The sequence below is a fragment of the Grammomys surdaster genome, unplaced genomic scaffold (genome assembly GCF_004785775.1).
Source record: "Grammomys surdaster isolate TR1022 unplaced genomic scaffold, NIH_TR_1.0 220, whole genome shotgun sequence".
In the NCBI taxonomy this organism is placed as follows: domain Eukaryota; kingdom Metazoa; phylum Chordata; class Mammalia; order Rodentia; family Muridae; genus Grammomys; species Grammomys surdaster.
The window spans coordinates 4738790-4761102 of NW_021604665.1; the positions used below are offsets into that span (position 1 = coordinate 4738790).

General features: G+C 40.6%; 1 pseudogene; it reads left to right on the top strand.

Annotated features, from left to right (window-relative positions):
- Positions 1-6809: 6809 nt before the first annotated feature.
- The window catches only part of LOC114625654, a 38333-nt pseudogene continuing 22829 nt past the window's right edge, over positions 6810-22313 (top strand).

Sequence of the window (22313 nt, forward strand, 5' to 3'; positions counted from 1 at the left end):
ACCCTTTACTATGCCTGGTGTCTTAAAGGGTACACCATCTCCCAACAGCTCCACACTAGGGACCAAGCCGTTAATATACAGGCCTTGTGGGGCATTCCAGATGTGCATAGTAGCAGAAGGGAGAATCTAAATTTACACTTGGATGCTTTCTCTATACCATGTTCCTTCCTCAGGAGCCTGCAGGCAGGGCTGCAAATCAGGGCTTGGTTTTTATCCCTTACCTATGCACTGAGTGACAAGCAGAACAAAACTGCCTCTGTGTTGCCTGGGGGTGGATAGAAAGACTCTCTGATCAGCCATTCCACTCACAAGAGCCTATCCCTAAACCAGGGATGGTAATGTAAGCAATTTAACATACATCTATAATTAATTTGTTATACTTTTGTAGCTTCTGGCACATCGCAGTTTGAAAGGCTCATGGAATTAATGGCCCTGAGGAGAGAGGAGATGGAGATCCTTCAGAAATAAATGGGTTTGTTTATTCCCAAACATGGGAGTCTTAACAGCCAATTTTGGCTGTAGGTCAGGGTTAATTTAGTGTTTCAAATGTGTCTTTTTCAAAAGCCTATAAAGTCAAAGATCATCTTTATCCCAGGTGTCAGATCTGTGGCACAAAAACTCTTTTCCTCCTCAAAAGGCTGCTGTGATCAGTTAAGGAGAGAGGGCTTTATAGCATAAAGGTCGAGATAGCATAAAGACAAGAAATAAGACTGTATTTACTTACTCAGTTTTTGTTTGTTTCTTGAAACGGGTGTCCAACTCTGTAGCTCAGGCTAGCCTAGAAGAGACTCTATATCCCTTTCTGGCCTCAGACTTGTAACTGCATAACTTTTGTAAATTACACAGATGATAAAAATTAATGCTCGTGAGCTTGGGAGACGACTCAGTAAGTAAAGTGCCTGCGACACAAGCACAAGGGCCTGAGTTCACATCCCTAACGCCTATGCAGAAAGTAGATACGGCCACATGTATCCAGAATCATCCCAGTGTTTGATGTGGAGGGAAGAGACAGGAGGACCCCAGGGGCTTGGTGTAGCTGGATCGGTGAGTTCTAGATCCAATGAGAGGCCCTGTCTCAGAAAACAAGGCAGAGAGCAATAGAGGAAGACACCTGATGCCAACTTCTGGTTTCAAAATCACACACACACACACACACACACACACACACACAGAGGTACACACACACACACACACACACAGACATGCATGCATATCTACATGCTAAATACTACATGCCAAATACATATACTAAAACAAAAGCACATGGTCATTAAGTTTAGAAAAGATCATTTAATGCTAGGCTTGCCTAGAAATTTATTGCTGTAGCACTGAAGATACCCCATTCCGAAACGCTCTCACAGTCGTGGGCAACCTGGACCATCTGAGGTTTTGGAAGATTTACATTTAAATGGATTGAGTTTTGGAAGATGATGACTGATATGGAGTAAGGATGACCCCTGTGCTATTTCCATATGGATGTAAAATAGATTTACACAATGTGAGATAAGGAAAAATTGACCAGAAGAATACAGCAACAAAGCATCAAGATCTCAGTACTGGTGGTTTGAAGAAGTTGTATAAGAATTTCCTTCAAGGTAGGAGATGTAGCTCAGTCAGTAAGTAGCTTGTTTGTCTGGCATGAATAAAGCCCTGGCATTGATACTCAGAACTGCGATAAACCAGGTATGGTGACACACATGTAATCCCAGCTTAGGAAATACAAGCAGGAGGATCAGGAGTTCAGTTTGAGCAACAACAACAAAAGGTTTCCTTATCTGGTATCTAGATACAGCTCAAAGACAGAGGAAGACCAAAGCGAGCTGTCTCATCCTCCTATCTCCCTATCTTCTTCTATTGTTTTTGTCTTTTTCTAAAGCATCTGTAGCAATGGCTCTCAAACTGTGTAGCCTGGGCCACTGGCAGCAGTATCGCTTGGATGCTTATGGGAAATGCAAATTCCCAGACCCTAGAGTTTCTGCATATGAAACTCTGAGTGGGAGAGGCAGAACTCTGTTTTGTCAAGTTTGCTAAGTGATTCTGAAGCTTGAGAAACATGGAGAAGCACAGGCCAAGAGGAGTCCTTACTAATCCTTTCACACTGTATAGCAAAACACAGTCTTAAAGGCAGTATGCTGGGACAAATCCTTGGGGCTGTGTAGGGGATGGTAAAGGGCAGAAGGGAGCTTTCTCAGCAAGTCTGCAGACCCACCATGGAGCATGCTTCTTCATTGCAGAAGAAAATGGAGCAGATGCCCAGGCTCACTCTCCCACATGCCTGCCACAGTTTTCCACTGTGCTATCAACCAAAGTGGCCCAGGCTGCATGTCCCTTATGCAAATACTTGGGACCAGAAGTGTTTGGGAATTCAGATGATTTTGCCACATTTACGTATAAGTAATGAGATGTCACCAGATGAGACCAAAGTCTAAAGACAAAAGTCTCTTATGTTTCATATATACCTTACACACATAGCCTGAAGGCAATGTTATACAGTATTTTGAATAATTTTTAGTGTAATACAAAAATAATTGTTGTACAATTTTCACTGTCTGTCATTAGAGTTTGCTGACAAGTGAATTTTCTCTTTTTAGACATTGACTAAGCCAAGTTTCAGACTCTGAGCATTTGGGATTTTGGATTTGGGGATTATGGATGCCCAATCTGTACCTGTTCCCAGTCCTTCATTTATCTGAAGCTACTTAATGCAATAGAAAAGAAATCCTTCAAAACTCCTGTGTGGTTCAGGAGGCAAAGATAGGTGGATCACTGTGGGTGTTTAGACAGTGAACTCCAAGCCATTACTACCCAATGAGACTCTGTTGTTTTTCTTTCTTTTTTGTTATTGTTTTGCTTTTATAATTCCTTCATCCAAGACAGGCTTGGTGGTATACCTGTGTCACCCAGCACTCAGGAGGGTGAGACTGAGACCAGTCTGAACTACACAATAAGACCTTGTCTTAAAAAGTAAATCTTCCCTGTGGATGCAAACAATAAGAAGGTAGCTTAAAGAATAGAATTTGGGGAGGGGCATCAAGATAACTCAGTGGGGAAATATACTCACCACCATGCTTGACAACCTGAGTTCTATCTATGGACTCCATGGTATCAGGAAAGAAATAATGCCTATGTAGTTTCCTCTGGCCTTTACATATATGTTCTGGCATACATGTGTGCACATATTCACAAAACATAAATGAATAAATGTGAAAAGTTTTTTTAATTAAAAAAAAAAGATCTTTGCCTTAATCATGCAAACGGACACATACGCCTGGATTCTGGAGCAACCTTGCGGGTTAATTGAGTGAATGGAGGAGAGGGATGGGCCAGGAGACAAACAGGTCCTGTACTAGTCCTCTACCATCCTTAGATGCATCCTTTCCTGTTTGGTCTGTTCAGGAGGCATGTGGGCTTGTCATCTGTTCTGGCTTCAGCCAGTGTCTGGGAAGAGGGAAACTACTCATCAGCAAAGATCAGACTTCATGACATTGACAACTAGAAGCTAAGAAAGGCGTCTGGGACAAGGGGCTCCAATATCCCAGATGGAATGGATTGGTACAATGCCACGGAAGGATCTCAATTGCACAGAGGAATAAATGATTTGAGTAAACCAACTTGTAATTTAAAACAGATAATGTCAACATTTGAACCCACATGTGTATAGTGATGCATGAGACGTTTGGCTTTAATTTAGAATTCCTCTGGTTTTATAATGGCAGTGTCCAGAAATTGACTATAGCAACCACTACATACCCCATCTAAGGAGCCTTGGTCTTATTTAAGCAAATGGCTTTGTATTATTTTATTTATTTCAGATCCACAACAGAAATGGTCTTCAATTTTAAGTAGTATTCAGGACCATGCAAAGTCAGTCAACTGTGAACCAAACTGGATAAAGAATGTCTGTCCAATCAGGGACAGCTTCTGAAGCATTCTGGTCTTTTCAGTCATCAAAACAATAGTTTCAAAGTCTCAACAAAGCACCTCTATCATCCAGGGCACTAATTGCTTCATTATCTCAATTAATTCAGTAATTAGATATTCATGGCTCTGTACCATTTGATTTTTAAAATTAAGTTGATGTAGTAGTTACCCTTGACCTCCAACACTGAAATCTTCACATAAAACCAGAGAGATACATAGAGGCGTGAACAGATTAATATGTGCAGAAGTCTTAAATTTCAAAACTTGGTTCACACTTAGTATTATTTCTAGTCTACTTTTCTTAAGAGTATTTTTTATTGGGTACTGGGCATAATGTTGATCTGGAACATTCTTAATAATAATGTGGTTTGATTTAAACTGACTCCAAGAATACAGAAATTGATCAACATGTGGAAGTTCCACCAAAATTTCCCTTCGCACTTGTGTTCTAGAAATTAACAACATTTAGTAATGTTGTTCCATGGGATTCAGCCTACAGTGTGTGCCCGCTTGGTGTATTGGGGGACTCTAAGGGCACTTACTCCTTTCCCTATGGTGACTGTGGCTCTGACCTTGCACTGTGTGCTGGGTGCAAGAACCTCTGAATATCAACTCTTTCCACAGGCAAATATGCCTGGAAGGGTTTCTACTTGGAATAATTTATAACATGGTTTCATTAACTCATTAGAGTAGTTCTTTTCTGCAAAAGAGAGATGCATAATAATAAAAAAGAGATTTTCCTACTAAAAAAGAGGAAAGGTGGCCAAAGTACCAACTTCCTGGTTTTGTTCAGCATCTGGACTAACTAGGTACTTCTACGCTAGCACAAACATTTGATCTTGTCACAGCCAATCCATAGAACATGACAAAACCCCAAAAAGCAGAAGGTGCACCAAACATTGACTAAACACATTGTGTTCCCAGGAAACATGCTGTTCCGTTATCTTATCCCCATGGATACCATCATCGCTCCATTTAAAAGACAATAAAACTGAGGTTTAGCAAAAAAGGAACTTGCTATGTGTGAACTGAAGTTTTCTGAAGAAGTGACATCTGTGCTGAAGATGGACTGATTGCAAGTGTTTGTGAAGACCAAGAAGGTTGCAGATATGGCGGGCTATCCTTAGTCCCCTTACTCGTTGTTTGCCACTGACCTATGTGTTTGCCTTAATATCCTTGTGAGTATTGGGTAATTTGTTTGCAATTCAATACTCAGTAGACCACTATCTTTATCAACCCTGAAGTTAAGGATGTTGTAGTATCTAAAATCTGTAGTTGAGACTCCCAGACTCTAGGGACCCACTTACCTGATATCTTCATGGTATTGAGTAAACACTCTGACTTTTGATTTCTGTCTATGACTATAAAGCTCCTTGCAACTTCTTGCATGTTGGACCATATCCCTTATGGTAACCTGAATCCATGTCCCAGGCCTGTGGTCACTCAAACTGAGCTCAGAATAAGTGAACCCTCGTTCCCTTTGGTGCAAGAACCGTGATTCTGCTGACATACCTCATGTAAGAAATACACAGAGAACTTAAAAGGAAACTTGCTATTGTGAATAAATGAGTACAGACTGCCTGGAGGCCAAGACCACGCCTCCCTGGGGGCTGTGTATTGTATTTAGGGAACATGTGTGGACAGGCTGAAGTGCTAAGATAAAATTTCAAAACCCACAGGCAACAGGAGTTGATTCGCTTTTGAATGTGAACTCACTGCAAACTGGGACAGACAGCCTTCTATTCTGGAAAATTCCAAATGCTGTTCATAATGTAAGCCCGTGATTCAATCCAGAGCTCCTAAAATTTGTTCTGCCTCTGGCTTTCTTCCAAGAATCCATTATTTCCTGGGTCTACTCAGACCTCATTTAGAAACAAGCAGCATGGTTCTCTGGAATGGCCACTTTTGGGTTCAGCCTTCAGCACAACGAAGGCTTCTGTGCCACCCACAGACACCAGACAGGATAAGCCCCCCTGTTCACAGAATTGGATGGTGTTTTACCAAGAGGAGTCAAACAAAAGCTTGGAGTGGATTTCTTTCTTTCTTTCTTTCTTTCTTTCTTTCTTTCTTTCTTTCTTTCTTTCTTTCTTTCTTCCTTCCTTCCTTCCTTCCTTCCTTCCTTCCTTTCTTTCTTTCTTTCTTTTTTTTATTGGATGTTTTATTTACATTTCATATGTTGTCCCCTTACCCCATCCCCCACCCACCCTGGAGTGGATTTCTAAAGCAGTAGATACAGAGCTTTTGATGAAGGATCCTGATAACCTACGATGTCCTCCACTGCCTAGTAACCCCCCACTTCTGGACTCATCCTCACCCTGAGGAGATGTTTTAATCACACCCACACAGAGAGGTTACAGCAGTAGGGACAACTGTAAATGATCCAGCAGCAACACAGCCCTGGAAAGAAATATCAGTTTTTCAGCCTACAGGCATTCCTCTCTAAGGTCTGCACAAAGCACCCTCGATTCCAGGAGGCCACACTTATTTATGTGAAGGAAATTCCTATTCCTAAATACAAGTTGAAACAGAAAAAGCCCCCTGTCCTTGATTTCTTTTAAACCATGCTTTCTGGTCAGTGTCCACCTGGGGATCCTTGCAGGGTACGGTGGAAAGGGCGCAGAAAAGCTACAGTTCAAGGACTCCCATCCTCCCTTGGAAGGCACCCTATCCTTTTTCTTGCAAATGTGCTGTGAGAATGAATAACTAATGAATGATCATAAACCTCCCAGACAGTTCGAGTGCAGCATAAGTGATGGAGCTGATTGTTCTTCCATTTTATACAGCACGGAGGGAGGCTGGGTTTTTATGTCTGCCCTGTGATGTGATCCCTGCGGCTTTTTGTAAGTAACAAATGCTCCTCCTAAGCCACTGCTCACACTGAAGCACACATGGCATGTTCTATTGAGACTGCTTTTATAGATGAGGCCACCTTATGCGATCCTGCCTTCTGCGGCAATGACCTTGTAATCTGTGAAGATGTGGAGGACAAGCTAATGGGGGGTGAGAATCAAGATGAATGCCCGCTCTGTGGAAACATCACTGAGCACAGGGAAAATCCAGAAGAGTTTCCGTATTACTTGTTCATCACTGCCAGAGGATGCACTGAGTTGCTCCGGAATCCATTTGGAAAGAAAGGCAAGACATTGCTTAGGGCAAACAACCCTGTGAGACAATAAGAATCTTAAAATATCACAGAAACATAATTTAGTCTCGTCTTTAGGGAAGAGAACAGAAAGTAGTCACAGAAATCATTTGCTAGAGACCCAAGGCATCAGTCTTATGTATAATGTCATAACCTTTGTGGCAGAAAGAAAAGGGTTAATATGATCCCTTCCTGAATAGATTACTGTTGACAGGATCTCAAAACCTGGGTACAATAATCTTCTTGTCAGCCTTAAGATACTTATGTTAAATTATATAAAGGTCACAGACAAGACCAAACCCTGGAGGGCCTCCGTTTGGGGTACATTCCATCCTTAATGCTGAGAACTTCCTTCCAGTTCTGTAAAACTGATAGGAGTTTGGTTTAAAATTATCCCATACTTCTGGTTTTCATGGAGATTTGTAAAGAATTCAGGAATTACCATTCTCACTGTTACAAGTCAAATAAAAAATTAACGAAAAAAAGTAAAAAAAAAAAAAAAGTAACGAAGACGAGAAACATTTTTTTCTGGGATCTAGCAGAGTACCACAATTGCAAGGCTAATGGTTACCTCTAAATCTGGAGGGTTATGCTTAGCCGGAGGGATGCAGCTGGAATTTTCTTGAGTGGAGAAGGGCCTATTAGAACCCAAAGGGTGCAAGGCATTTCAGTAGGAAGTTCCAGGAACTCTGGGGGCCTGGATGATATCTACTGTGAGAGTGGGGATCACAGGAGAATGGGGAACAGTGGGGAGCTGCATCTGACAGGCCATACCTTATGTATTTGCCATTTAAGCACTCCAGTCTTCTCAGTGTTGGTTCTAAGAACACTGTCCCTGTGACTCTGGAAGGGGAAGAGAGATTGTTGTGTAATGTACCCAGAGGCTTCTACAAACAATCTGCCTGGCGGGAGAAAATTCATGAATGTCAAGCCAGAGTCAGGCTCACAGAAGCACTGGGATTTTCTGAAATTTGTAAATTGTTCCCTTATACCCACATCAGGCCATCACACTGAGAGGCCCGGGAATAGATAGCTTGAAGACACAGACTCTCTGAGACGGATAAACTCAGCATCAATGGGAGACCTAAGCATGGACCTGAGGAAACTTTGAAACCTTTAGGGAAAACCCAGGCTCCTTCCTGCCAGGTTAGCAAAAGTCTTCACAGTTTAGGACTCTGTTTTAGTTTCAACTGCCTAGTGCAGTGGTTCCTATGTTGCCGAAATTCAGAGGCATCCCCTAACAAAAAGCAAGCACAAGAGAAGTAAGAAATAGATTCAACCATGTCACAGAAGATCAGAGTGAGCGAATAGTAATTAAAATAAGATGAACACATTAAGAGTTCCATTTCAAAAGTTCTACTATTAAAAAGGAAAGGAATAAGGAACACTTACATTGGAAGCTAGTAGGAGAAAAGAACTAACAGGAACTAGAGAAAACCTCCATCAAAGCCAGAGCATAGGACAACAGAGAGAAAGCAGGATCATGTTCCTTAGAAAAATTAAGGAGCCTGACAATCCTCAGTGAGGAAAGTGACAAACCACAGCACCCACAGTAACATCTGATCCCCTGAGCAGTGCAGAAAAACGAAGGTAACAGCATGGACAGCCCTGCACCCGAGCGAGAGTCTGCTAACTTAGAGAAAGCAGGCCTTCATGATATACACAGGCACAAGAACAGCCATGTCTTAAAAACTCAGACAATGTTCAAACAAAAAAATGAAAGTGAGACAAACAGGCTCGCTGGAGAATTCCACCAAACATTTAAGGTAGAATTAGCCTATTTCACAATGTCTTCCAAAAACCAAAGAAGAAACATTTCTGAAATGCTGAGTCAAGTATTACCCTTCAACCAAAAATATTACAAGAAAGCTACAGACAAATACTTCTCAGAGATAAAAGTACAAATCTCTTGAATATAATATTATCCAAACAAATCCAATGCATAAAATTTATGCCTATCAACTGAACTTCTTCAAAGTATGCAAGGTTGGTGAAATTGTACATCAATAAGTGTAACCCACTATGTCAATATACTCAAGAAGAAAGAGCGACATCCCTGTCAGTTAATGCTAAATAAACATTTGATGCAATCAAATTCTAGTGATCACAGCCAATGAGGTGCACAGGGTTTTTCAGGCTTATCTAGACTATCTACAAAGAGACCATAGCTAGCATTCTTTTTCATGGTGAGAGTCTGAATTCTCTCTCTGTCTCTGTTTCTCTTTGTATCCTTCTGTCTCGCTTTTTCTGTCTCTGTCTCTGACTCTCTCTCTTTCTCTCTCTCTCTCTGTATCTCTCTGTCTCTCTCCCCCCCTCCTTCCCCCTCTCTCTATTATTGGGAAGAAGACAAGGCTGCTCTCTGACCATTACCGTTCAACATCATGATAGATGTTCTAGGTACAAAATGCAAAAAGAAAGGAACTGGGCGTAGTGGTGACACTTGCAACAGCATTCAGGAAGAACTCCAAGGTCGGCCTGGATACAAAGTGAGATGCTGTCTAAAACAAAGAAAAGAAAGAAAAAAAAGAAAAGAAAAGGAAGGAAGAAAATAAAAGTATTTCCACACAAAGATGATGATATTATTTATGTAAAGAGTTGAGAGTCAACAAAAATTAATGAATTTACAACTAAAATTGTGAAAATCAAATTACAAAGTCAAACAGTGAACAATGGGAATCTGAAATTAAAAAATAATTATTAGCTTTTATATATAAACACTCACAAATCCTTGGGAATAAATTTATAAGATTTTATGAGTTGTAATACTAATATATAAATTTGTAAGTTAAAATATTGAAGGAAGGAATGAAAGAAGATAGAATGACATGGAGAGATGCACTGGGCCTGGATTGTGGGGATAAGGTTATTACAGGTTAATGCTTCCCGATTTGATCTACAGACTCAGTATACGTCTTTTTTTTTTTCTTTTTAAAATAAATCTTCCTTGCTGGGTGGTAGTGGTTTGTTCCTTTAATCCCAGCACTCAGGAGGCAGAAACAGGTAAATCTCTGTGAGTTTCAGGCCAGCCAGGTCTACAGATTGAGTTCCAGGGCAACCAGAGCTACACAGAAAAACCCTGTCTTAGAAAAAAAAAATCTTTTCTTTTATGTGTAGGTGTTCTGCCTGCAAATGAATCTGAATACTGTGTGCATGCAGTGCCCACAAAAGCCAGAAGAGGGCACTGGATCTCTCCGGAACTGTGACTACAGACAATTCTGAGTATCTGTGTTGGGGTGCTAGGAATTGAACCTGGATTGCTTAATTGCTGAAAAGTCTCCAAGGTGTCCAGATCTAACATAATTCTCATAAAAATTCCAGAAAGGAAACCTGACACTATTGATCAACTGATACTAAAGTTCATATAGAAAGAAAAAGACTGGGAGTCATGACAGCATTATTGAAGAACACAGACAGATCTGGGCTCAGGTTTACCAGTAATCCAGAGCAATCAAGAAAGTACATACAGTGTTGGCAAAAGAATAGGGACAGAAGTCAGTGAAATGAAAAGTGACAGCTGTTCTCTGGAGGAGTTATAAAGGCTGCCAGTGAAGAAGAGATTGCTGTAAGTCAGTCTAGCATGTGTAGGCCCTGGGTTTGATTCTTAACACCACATATATGTACATGTATGTGCACACACACACCACATTCATGTACATACAACACCCCCACACACACACGCATGCATGCACGCACACACGCACACTTATGCACATATGCACATACACACCCCAGAAACATTTTATAGGGCTAACTGTAAAAGATAAGACTGTGAATCTTTTAGACAAAATGTGGCAGAAAATTTCAATAATCTTGGATTTAGTGGTTCATTTTTGATACAATATAAAAAGCACAATATGTAGGAGACTGGCATGAAGAGACATATCACGAATGAAGGCAGAGCATGGATCTCATGAAGGGCTTGCATCTGTAATATTCAAGACTTCTTAAACTCAACAGCAGAAAAGATGTAAGGTCTGGGCCTAGTGCCTCAGGTTTGTGTTCTCAGCTACCCTGGAAGAGGACTATAATTAAGGCCTGTCTGAACTATTGAGATGAAGGCCTGCCTGGGTAACTTAGTGAGCCTCTTCAAAATGAGAAACATAAAGAGAATCAGGATGCTCTTCTGTGGCAGAGTACTTAACTAGGTTCATTTCCCAGTAAAACACACACACATACACACCAACTATCTGAATAGATACCTCACCAAGAAAGACATGAAGATGACCAGCTAATCATCATTGGTCATTAAGAAAGTACAAATTAAAAAAATGAGATATGTCTGCATATTTACCTTGTGTTTGGATGGCTATGCTCCCAAACTCTCACCCCATCAACAGCTGGCAGGGGTATTGAGCAAACAGAAGCCTCATTCACATCCACAGTGCATACAGAGTGGGTAGTCACTGTAGAAGTTCTGTAATTTCCTACCTTGCTAAGTTAGGCTTAACATCTGTTCCTACGTATTTACACAACTGATGAGAAAATGCATGGGCATATGAAAGCCAGCATGTGGATGTTTGTAGCTGTTGCATTTAAAATCACCACACACTTCAAGCAACTAAGATGTCCCTCTATAAATGAGCAACTGGGATACATCCAGGCACACAAGCAAGCTACTAATGTTAGGAGTGAAGAAAGTCACCTCTGGGCTGGAATTTCATCCATTGAAACACACTGTCCGACATGGCTGTTGTTAGATGTATGGCCATGTGAACACATGAAATATAAGAGATTCTTGGGAAGCTAACTATTAAAGTTTACTGTTAAAATTACCAATGGTTCAAACATGCACACATGTCTAGCAGCTGTGTGGCAGGCAGTCCAGCTTGGAAGCATTGCAGTATACACATCATTGGCAAGTGTTCCTAAGCCCAGATCCAGTGGCTTTTTTTTTTTTTTGGTTCTTAATTGTGACCATCCATTTAGTCTTTCTTTGCTGGTTTTCATTCAGTTGTGTGTCATGTGGAAATTGGAGATTTGGGGTAAAGGAAAGATCTTACATGAACAAAGCTAATAGCTCCTCCCCTCCTCTTCATGTAGGTCTCCTGATAGTGTGCTAAATAGCCTGAGTGGATTCTTCGAATTCTCAGAAAAAAAAATCCATCAAGGCTTAGGAGATGGCTCAGTAGGTAAAGTGCTTGCCATGTAAGAATGAGGACCTGTGCCGGATCATCAGAACCCAAGACAAAAGCCGAGCATGGTAGTGTGCTTGCCGTTCCAGCACTGGAGATTATTTGGTAAGTTCTAGGCCAAAAAGACAACTCATCTCAAAATAGGTGAATGGCTCCTGCGGAATCCCACCCAAAGTTGATTCCTGGTTTCCATATGCTCAGGTCTTTGTTTACATTAGAAAATAAATGACATGGTTTTAAAGACAGGCTTACTAATACATACCCAAATACCACTTTTACTTTGTATGTGTTAGAGAACACTGCTCTGTGACAACCTCAGTAATAAATCAGTTGCTGACCGGCCCGCTAGGATTTTAAGGGAAAACAACTAACAAAGAACCTGGAGAAAAATGGTTCTGCCTCTGAATGATGGCTTTCTCTGATATTTATTTTTAAATATATCTTCTTATTTGTTTGGTGTGTGTGTGTGTGTGTGTGTGTGTGTGTGTGTGTGTATGAAAGAACAACTTGCAGGAGTTGATTTTCACCTTCTGCCATGTAGGTTCCAAGGATGTAACTCAGATCATCAGGCTTAGCAGCCAGTGCCTCCACTCACCAAGCCATTTTGCTGGATGGAGTTCTGTGAATATAGGTCTATTCTCTCTCAAATAAAAGCTACATAGATCCTCAGATTCCAACAGGGAAAGGTGCTCAGACACAGCATGATAATATGTAAAGGCCAAATAGGTCAAGCCTGAGCCAGTGCAGCATATACAGGGTAAGACCACATTATGTAAAGCATTATATACTATAAGTCTGTGCTGATCACACAGCAAGCCCACATAGGGCAAGAATGCATAAGGTTTTAACTGCCCAGTTCCAAGGGATGAGTGAGTTCTATTCATAGTAGTCTTTGGAATTATTTTAATCCAGAAAACCTGCCTATGCCAAAATTCTCCATACCTCTGTTTATGCACCAATAGGAAATACTTTTCATCCAAGAAAGCAGAACATTTGCTTAATATTTCCTTCTGACTCCTGTCACATCACACGCAGAGAGGGGATTGATTTGATTTGGGCTAGCAAAATGAATGAGAGGCAGGGCTGCTCTTTTTTCTTATTAACATGGTTCTGGTCAAGGTTGACTGAAGGAATTCTTAATAAAACATATTTTCAGCCCATGACTTCATGAATGCTATCCTTGTAGATTCATATATAGTCAGTGGTTACTTTTGAGAAATCTAAAAATACCAGCTCTTGGCATTTGCCCTAGAACACAGCATAACAGTCACACCATATGGGATGAAACCTGGGTTCTTTTGAACAGAGTCCTCTTTTAGGAGGGAGTCGGCTGTCGCCAGGCTCACAGCCTCCTGAGCCTCTCTATTTAGGTACAGCATTCCATGTCCATTATTTCATCTGTGGGATTTTGACATAGCTGTAGTTTGGCCTTTTCACCACTAGAGTTCAATCTTGCTCCTATCTATATGATGGTATGGGAGAAAATAGAACAGCATGCCCCCAAACAAATCACAGGTTCCTAAGCACTTATCTAATCCAAATACAAAGGACTGACTTTATTAACATACATTTTTTTTTGTCTGACACTTCAGATTTTCTGGCTGGCATTGCTATCAAGTAGAACATTCTCGAATGTCACAGCTCAGGAATGAGAATTTCTTTTTTGAAAAAGATTTAATCTCTCTTGCCTCTGCTTTCTCTCCTTTCTTTTTGTCCATGCACTAGGGATTAGATCCAGAGCTTCACATCCCCAGCCTGGTGTATTGATTTCTAAGTGTGATATTTAGGTCCTAGGGAGTATCTACTGTCCTAGGGACAGTACTTCCAAGCAAGCACAAAGCCCCGAGTTTGATTCCCCGGAACTACCTAAAACAGGTGTGGTAGTGCATATCTATAATCTCAGAATTTAGGAGACAGAGGGAAGAAGATCAGAAGTTCAGGGTGAACCTTGACTAAACAGAGAGTTTGAGGTCAGCATGAGGTATACAAGATCCTGAACCCCCAAAGAAATGAATGAACTAAAACCAAAACAACACAACCACCAACATCCATCTATAAGACAAAATCAGAGCTGGAGAGAGGACTCGGTGGTTAAGAATACATACTGCTCTGACAGAGGACCCAGGTTCAGTTCTCAGCACCTAAATCGAGTAGCTAACAAATATCTATAACTCCAGTTCCAGGATGCTCTAATAACCTCTTCTGACTTCTATGGGTACCTGCATACATTTGGTACACATATATGCGTTCATGGCTCATACACACATATAAAAATAAAAGAATTACATTTAACAAAACACAAAATATACTATCAATTCACGGTTACAAGACTGGTTTATGAGAGAGTGGGCTTTCAGTCAGTGGAACTTGTGGGTTCAAGACAAGGTCATCAGGTCTATCAGACACATAGCTGCCACTGTGACTCTCTTTTCATACCCTGATAGGTATGAAATGTCACAGTAAATGACAGACTTTGTTGGCAGCTTGTGACTTCTGAATGCAAAAGACCCACCCATTCTTATCCTCCGTATCAGAGGAACCATCCCTAAGTCTTGTTCTACTGAAACAGGGCCTCCTAGGCTTCATCCCCACCTGCGGCATCTCATAAGGATGCATTTAGGGAGCTCAGCCTTTGGGGACAGAGTTAGTCATGGGGACAGAGACATATCCCCATTCTAGCTCCTGATGTCTTCACTCTTTGAAATACCACAAACATATCACAGACAGCACTTGAAGGTTATGAGTTGAGATTTGAAAGACAGAAATATCATCTCAGAGGCTGACTCAGGTGAAATGGAAAAAAAAACCCATGTTGATTTACTTAATTAGTCACTGCTGGACTAGGCTGAAACAGAATTCTAAAAATGCTATCTCATAATTTATGCTTAAAACAACCCCTAAAATCCAGCTTCACTGTGAGATGTGCCTCTTCATTTTTCTTTTAAAATTTTATTTATTTTATGTATATTGGTGTTTTGCCTGAATATGTTTGTGCACCACAGGCATGAAATATACATAGCTGTGAGCTACTATTTCAGTGCTAGGACTTGAACTCATATCTCTGGGGAACAGTCAGTGCTTTTGAAAACTGAGCTATCTCTCCAGCCCTTTTTATTTTCTTTTGAAGAGAGGCAGGGAATGGAGAAACAGCCTAAATAAGATGAAAAGTGCCATTAATGAAACACATCAAAGACATGTTTTTTGTCAGTTTTGCTAGTGGGCACATTAAAAACCCCAAGGCCTCAAAAAATGGTTATGTCAAATTAGGGGTAAGTGATAATTGCTAATATTTACTGAGCATCTATTAAGTTCTTGGCATTTTATGTGTTCTATTACATGTCATCATCACAGAGGCTTATACAATCCCCCTTATAGATAAATACATGGACTAACAGAGAGAAGTAATTTGACACTGGGAAGCAGCTGGGATTCAAGGCCAGATGCCCACCTTAATACTGTGTTTGGTAAAGTTCACACACATGGTATAAAGCTTGACAGTAAAGATATGGGGAATTATAGTGACCCTACTAGAAGAAGTAGTCTTCTTCTGTGAGGTGCTGAAGATGACTTGTTTACAAGAATCCAGAAAGAATTAGATGAGAAAAGGAAGATGTGGGGTTTCCCTTCAGTGTGGGTATTACAAGACGCATGGACCGCCTTCTCAAGTGCTCATGGGCTCCACACTCTATAATAACAGAAAACAGCATCAAATTGTAATGTGGGTAGAACTTCTCTTGGCCATGTTAGATAAATATTTCACTATTTTTTAAGGAGGGGGGATCTTCAATAGTGATGATGGGTCAATCACAAGTTACCTAGGGTTTAGGTAGTTATTTAAGCTTTTATCTTATTTTTTTCTGTGCTAGGGATTGAACCCAGGGCACATGCTAGGGATGTGATGTATCACTGAGTGATACTCCCCTGCCCCCAATCTATAATCATCACTATAACTGAAATAGTCACCAACAGCTGGATAATTGGACTTAAGGCCTGCTCAACAGGAGGGAAATCATGTCTGCTACTGGAAACCTAGCAAATTCCTCAGGGGTAATGCAATCACAGATTCTAGAGGAAAACCTACAACTACCACTTTATTAAACTAGAATTGTTCCTAACTATATTCTAAATACTTATTCTCATATATAAAGATAAGTGTATCTCCCACCCCACACCAGAGAAGCCTCTCTTTTTGCAGCAGATGAAGACCACTGCAGAAAACCACAAATGCTCTTAATGCAGAGTTCAACTGACTGTGGAAGGCTCAGGCCCAGTGGATGCTTATATAACACAACTCCTGCATCTGAGACTCAGGGAACTTGGTGGAAGAGTGGAGAGGAATGGTCGTAAGAGTCAGAGGACCAGGAAACCTGCTGTGGGACTGTCTCCTAGAAATGACAGAAAAGCATCGCCCATGATAGCTTAGTGATATGTCTGCCTTCATAAGACCTGAATAATGACAATGTCAACAGACATGCTAACCCAGAGCAGGAAATCTCACAAGGTCCACCCCTGGACAAAGAACTCCAATCAGCTAATGATCACTGACAGAGGGAGAATTAGTCTTTCCCAGGGATGAGCCCCCTTATAAGTTGTCTAACACAAACTGGTTGCCCTAAAATCGTATACACACACACTAAACAGACTCATTAAATTATATTTATATATTTATAAATTTATACATAGTAATAATACTAATCATAGAAAAATAGGCCATTAATTTGAGAGGGAGTTGGAGGCCAGGGAGAGGTTGGGGGGATGAGGGTTGAAGGCAGGAAAGGAAAAGGGAGATGTGATATAATTATATTTCAATTAAAGGTTAATGAAGGAAGATCTAAAAATCCCCAAGACTTTCCATATGTAATTACAGTTTTGACAAAGAAGTTCACTCGTGTTGATGATGGGTCAATAACAAATTACTAGGGTTTAGGTAGTTATTTAACCTTTCATCCTTTTTCTTTTTCTGTGCTAGGGGTTGAATCTACGGCCTTGCACATGCTAGGGACATGATGTACCACTGAGTGATACTCCCCCGCTCCCAATCTATAATCATTTTTATACTAATAATCCCACCTCCCATCAAATACTAGTTCAAACAGTCACCTATGATTAGACATTCATTCATTCATTAGATATTTATTAGGTACTTCAAACATGCCATGAAACTGTACTAGGTACTCAGAGTACAGAACGAAGCAGTAAATGAGCAATGCACCCACCTCTGTCTACATTTTGCAGTGAGGTAGGAAGAATAGATAGTGAACAAATGAGTAAAACATATACCCTGTGTGCTGGAGCTACATGATTTATATTACATTTATCCTATAGTATATTTTATATTATATAAAATGTTATTTTTTATATTTATATTATGCATTATTTTATATTATACCTTATAGAGAAAACAACAGATGAGGAAGATGATGGGCGCTTGTCTGCTTGTCATGTAGTTTCATGGAGGGTGGCTAGCGGAGGTCCTCAATATCATGTGTACTACTGAACACATTTCCTCCATCCTCACCTGCACCAAGTCCATTCCATTCAGTGCTCAGATCCATCCTATTTCACAGATAAAGAAGAAAGAAAAGACCCAATAACCAAGTCACTCAACTTGTTCACATCACACACTTAATGGGAGATAAGAGTGGCCACTCGGGCTGGAGCATCTTAACCTCGGCACCCTGCTTCTCTTCTGGTCCTCCCACAGCTATGTCCTACTTGAGAAACGCCAAGTGGATCATGTTAGCCTAATTTTCTAGTCCTGGCTTATTTCAGCCACAGAACTGTAAAGATTAACCACTTATTTTCCAATAATAGTTCTCTAGTATAACTTGTTACATGAAGTAAAGTTCATTAATGTTAAGGTCTACTTATCAACCTAGAGTATGAACTCCATCTGTATTAATTTTGTTTTAAATAGAAGCTAGCACAATTTGATGCAAAACAGGCTGATTATTAGTAAATATATAGAGAAATGAGGTTTTGTTGGGCTGTGAATGGAAAGATACGAAAATTAAATCAGCCAGCGACAGTGATGAAAATCAGACAAAGATCACCTTGGCGGGGGTGGCCAGGGTACAGGCTCAGCAACCCTCAGCTGAACTCATTAATGCCGTGAAGAACTGGGTTTTACTGTGTGTCTCCAGCAGTTAAGGTAGAGAGAAAAGCCATACCAAGTTACATAATATTCATTTACTTCTTTTAGGGACAGAAGAAGGCAGAATCTTTTCTTTTTTAAACTTCTGGAAAGAAAATGTCCTATAACTGAGTCCTTTTAAAAAGCACCCAGGCTCACAGTGAAGAGCAGCTGCCACCTAGCAGGAAGCAGAGGCTTCTGCTAGACTTACCCCCGCCCCTGCCAACTCTCTTTAATGAATGAGGGCATACATGAAATTGGCATCTCTAGGGAGAAGATGCTGAAATTTTATGGTCCAGGTATTTTTGTGTTCTGCATACCCTATTCAATAGTGGTAAAACGAATGGAAAGTATACACTTAACACATACAGGGATTTTCTCCCTTAAAATATTAATTATAATAATTAAACTTCTTATAAGTGATATATCAAAATCTGTCCCATATTAGGTTAAACAAAACAAAATAGCAACAAAAGGTAAAGCAAAGAAGAACTAAGACCTGGACAAGAGCAACAAATTTAGGTGCCACAGGGCCACTGGAGCCAAGATCAGTACTGAACTTTTTACAAGTGTGGTTCCATTTAATTCCCATGAGACTCTCTGAGTTCCACACTGCCTTTTCCATTTTAATGGTGAGAAAGTTAAGATTCAGAGAGCTTAGGTAAGTTTTCCAGTGTTGCTCAGCATGTACACAAGAGAGCTCTTCTTTCAACAGGTCAAACTATTCCAAACTTTGTATTTGTTTAGTTACTACTTTATAGTTACTCTACTTCATTTAATATATATTAATATAGAATGTATATTATACAACAATTATATTAGTTTCATTTATGTGTGTGGATGTTTTCTCTGCATGTACATTTGTGAACCAGGTGCATGCAGTACTTATAGAAACCATCTCATCCCCTAGGACTGGAATTACAAATGACTGTGGGTCATTCAGTGGGTGCTGGGAGTTGAACCTGGATCCTCTGAAAAAGCAGCCAGTGCTTTTAACCATTGATCTCTTTCCAAAACCTTCTTTAGTATATTTATTTCTGCTGTTTACTGAGATAAAATACAATAATCTACAGGCCTAAGATCTAAGAGTTACGAAAAGACGAGAAGGCCTATAGACAGAACATATGTTTTCAACTTCGAAAAATAATGAATATAAGGAAGAACAGAACTATAAAATTACATGAAATAAGTTCTTCTGCTATCAGGATAAAGGCCAGATGAATGACTGCAGGCATTTGCCTAGCATTCTCCTTGAAGATCCTTGGATAAAGAAAAAGCACTGAGACCCTTGGCTAGCACCACGGACAGCGACACACATTCCCTCCACTAGGGGGCAGGGTAGTCATTACTTTGGAGGGACATGATCAGCCTGACCCGTGTACAGTAACCCAAGTCTGGCTCTCCAACAGGCCTGAGACATGTTCCATTACCAAAGCTTCAGAAGTGTGAGCGGTGGTGGCTAAGAAGGACAACGGTTTATAATTTCACAGACAGAACTTTAGATCTCTGTAAAGATCCAGTGGACAATTGAGAACAAAGCCTCAGTTTTGTGTTTGAAAACAATGTCAAGAGCTAGAAAAGTGCAAAATATATTAGAGAAACTTTTGAATGATACATGTTTGGAAGGGCTCCTCATAGTCCCCGCTGTAAACTGGGTCATTTTCATCTTTGTCTATGGACTGGGGACAGTTTAAGTAGCCTTTCTAGAAAATACTCCTGGAGTTATTCTTACCCAAGCTATTAAAAGACCTGGAGAGAAACTTCTAGGAAGATAGTGTACACCTTCTGTGAGAGTCACACACAAGGTTTAGAGAGAATCCGACAGACTAGGCTTGGGTTTGATTCTTTCATCTTCCCAGCATATATCATCAAATAAGCAATAATGTCTCTAGTCCTTAATTATGAAACAGGAATAAATCAGGACTAAACGGTAGTGTATGATCTACAGCATTGTTGTAATGACCAATGTTTGAACACAAACAGCTCAAAGTCCAGCATGGGATGCTGAATAGATGGTGCCACATGACCTTGACGGTAAACAGACTCAGGGAAGTAAGTGGTGGAAGCTCAGAAAGAATGTTTACAACTCAATCGGATGAAAGGCATGTATATAAGCATCTTATTCTTATTGACTGAATATTTATTAAACATCTTTAGGGTGAAGTTATGAAAGTTATTATTAAGACAACTAGCAGATATCCTGGCCATAGTTGAGGATTGCTTTCAGTCAACGACGCTAGAGCAATGGTGTGCATAATTGACAGGTGGCATGTTGAAAAGCTAATTTGTGGTTGCTTTCCATGCTGGCCAGCACCCTTGCAGCCAGTTCCAAAGATGATCCATCTGTAAAGGGAAGGGGTTGATTTGGGTTCATGATTTTAGAGGTTCCAGCCTCATCGTTTTGGTGGCTTACCACAGTAGGAACCTGTGACAGGGCAAAACTGCTCATCTTACAGCTGGGAGATGAATACAAGGTTACCTTGTACTACATGGTGTGTTGGCTAGCTCACGAAACATGGTAAAACTTTGCCAGGGGAGGGGGAGCACACAGAAAGATAGAGACAGAAAGAGAAAAACTAGAAATCAATGTTTACTACCTCAGCACAGCTAAATAATGTAAGGCTATATGCTAGTCTCAGTGTAACTTAAAAGAATAGAATGCAAGCCAACAAGCAAATTGGCATGTCAGCTCCTGTGTAAAGGTGTCATCACACTTAGAGGGACAGAAGGCAAAGTGGCAATTTTGTAATGTGTGAGGAAGACCTTACAGAGAAAGCAGTGTTTGATGGGCCTAGGAAAGTGGCAGGCTTCTCCTGGAGAGAAATATCTGATGTGGTCAAAAACGTAGATCTCTGTTCTAAGGAGAGGAATCACAGGGAAGCCACAGAATCGGGCAGAAGTGAGGCATGGATGGGGAATGACTTACGACCCCACTGCAGCATGGTGAGAGTGACTGAGACATGAACACAGGAAGATGTGACACCACTGGTGTGACAACTTAGAGGATGTGTTACATACATTGAGGCTTGGAATCTTTTAACCTATACCTACAGCTAAGAGGCAGTAAGCACCTCTTTAATTTGGCCTACACAATGTTGGGTAGAAAACTAGAACCTCTGTGGCTAATACAGGCCACAGAGGAAATTGAGATATATCATTTACTGCTTCTAGAGTTAAAAAGACAGTGCCATTTCTGGCATTTTCTAAGCCAAAGACTGTTTATAAAATATATTTGAAGATGTTAAGAAGCTGTACCTCTGAGAAAATCCAGCTGGGTGCTGATCCTCTCTGGGTTCCACTGAGTGTACCTCAAATAGTACTGGCCCCAGGGCTGTCTCACGGGTCTACAGTCACTGCTTCTGAGGTGGAACCCAGAGAATTAATGGCTCTTGGAAGCAGCCCTGAATAATGTAGGCTGTAAACCGGTGCTCAAAGGCTCAAGTTCCATTCTCCAGGCAATGTATTCTGGGGCTAGAGACCACGGCAGTACCTGCTAGGATTATTTTCCAATACTCACAGTCATTCCTGGTTTTAAAATTACAATTTATTAGCTGTATCCTATTTTCTGAGTCATTGCTTAGTCACCCAATAGGTAGAGTTTTCTGATTCCTTTCTCTAATAAATCACCCACACTCAAACCAGCTTCTAGGGCCCCTAAGACACACAGTGGCCAATGACTGACTGCTCACCCACACGCTAGCCACTAATGTGACTGCTGTCAATTTATATCACAGAGTTTGGTGCAAGTACAGACACATTTTCAATGAACTAAGTCTGGTTCTGGACTGTAGTCAGGACTTGAGTGTTCTTTTTCTTTCTATTATCTCAGGTGTTGACAACAATGTAGAGAAATGTCTCGGGTCTCTGCCCACCACGGGGGCCATATAAATGCTTACTTTCTGTCTAAGTTACTGCTTTATTGCTGTGAAGAGACTCTATATGACCAAGGCAACTTACAAAAGAAAGCATTTAATTGAGGGCTTGC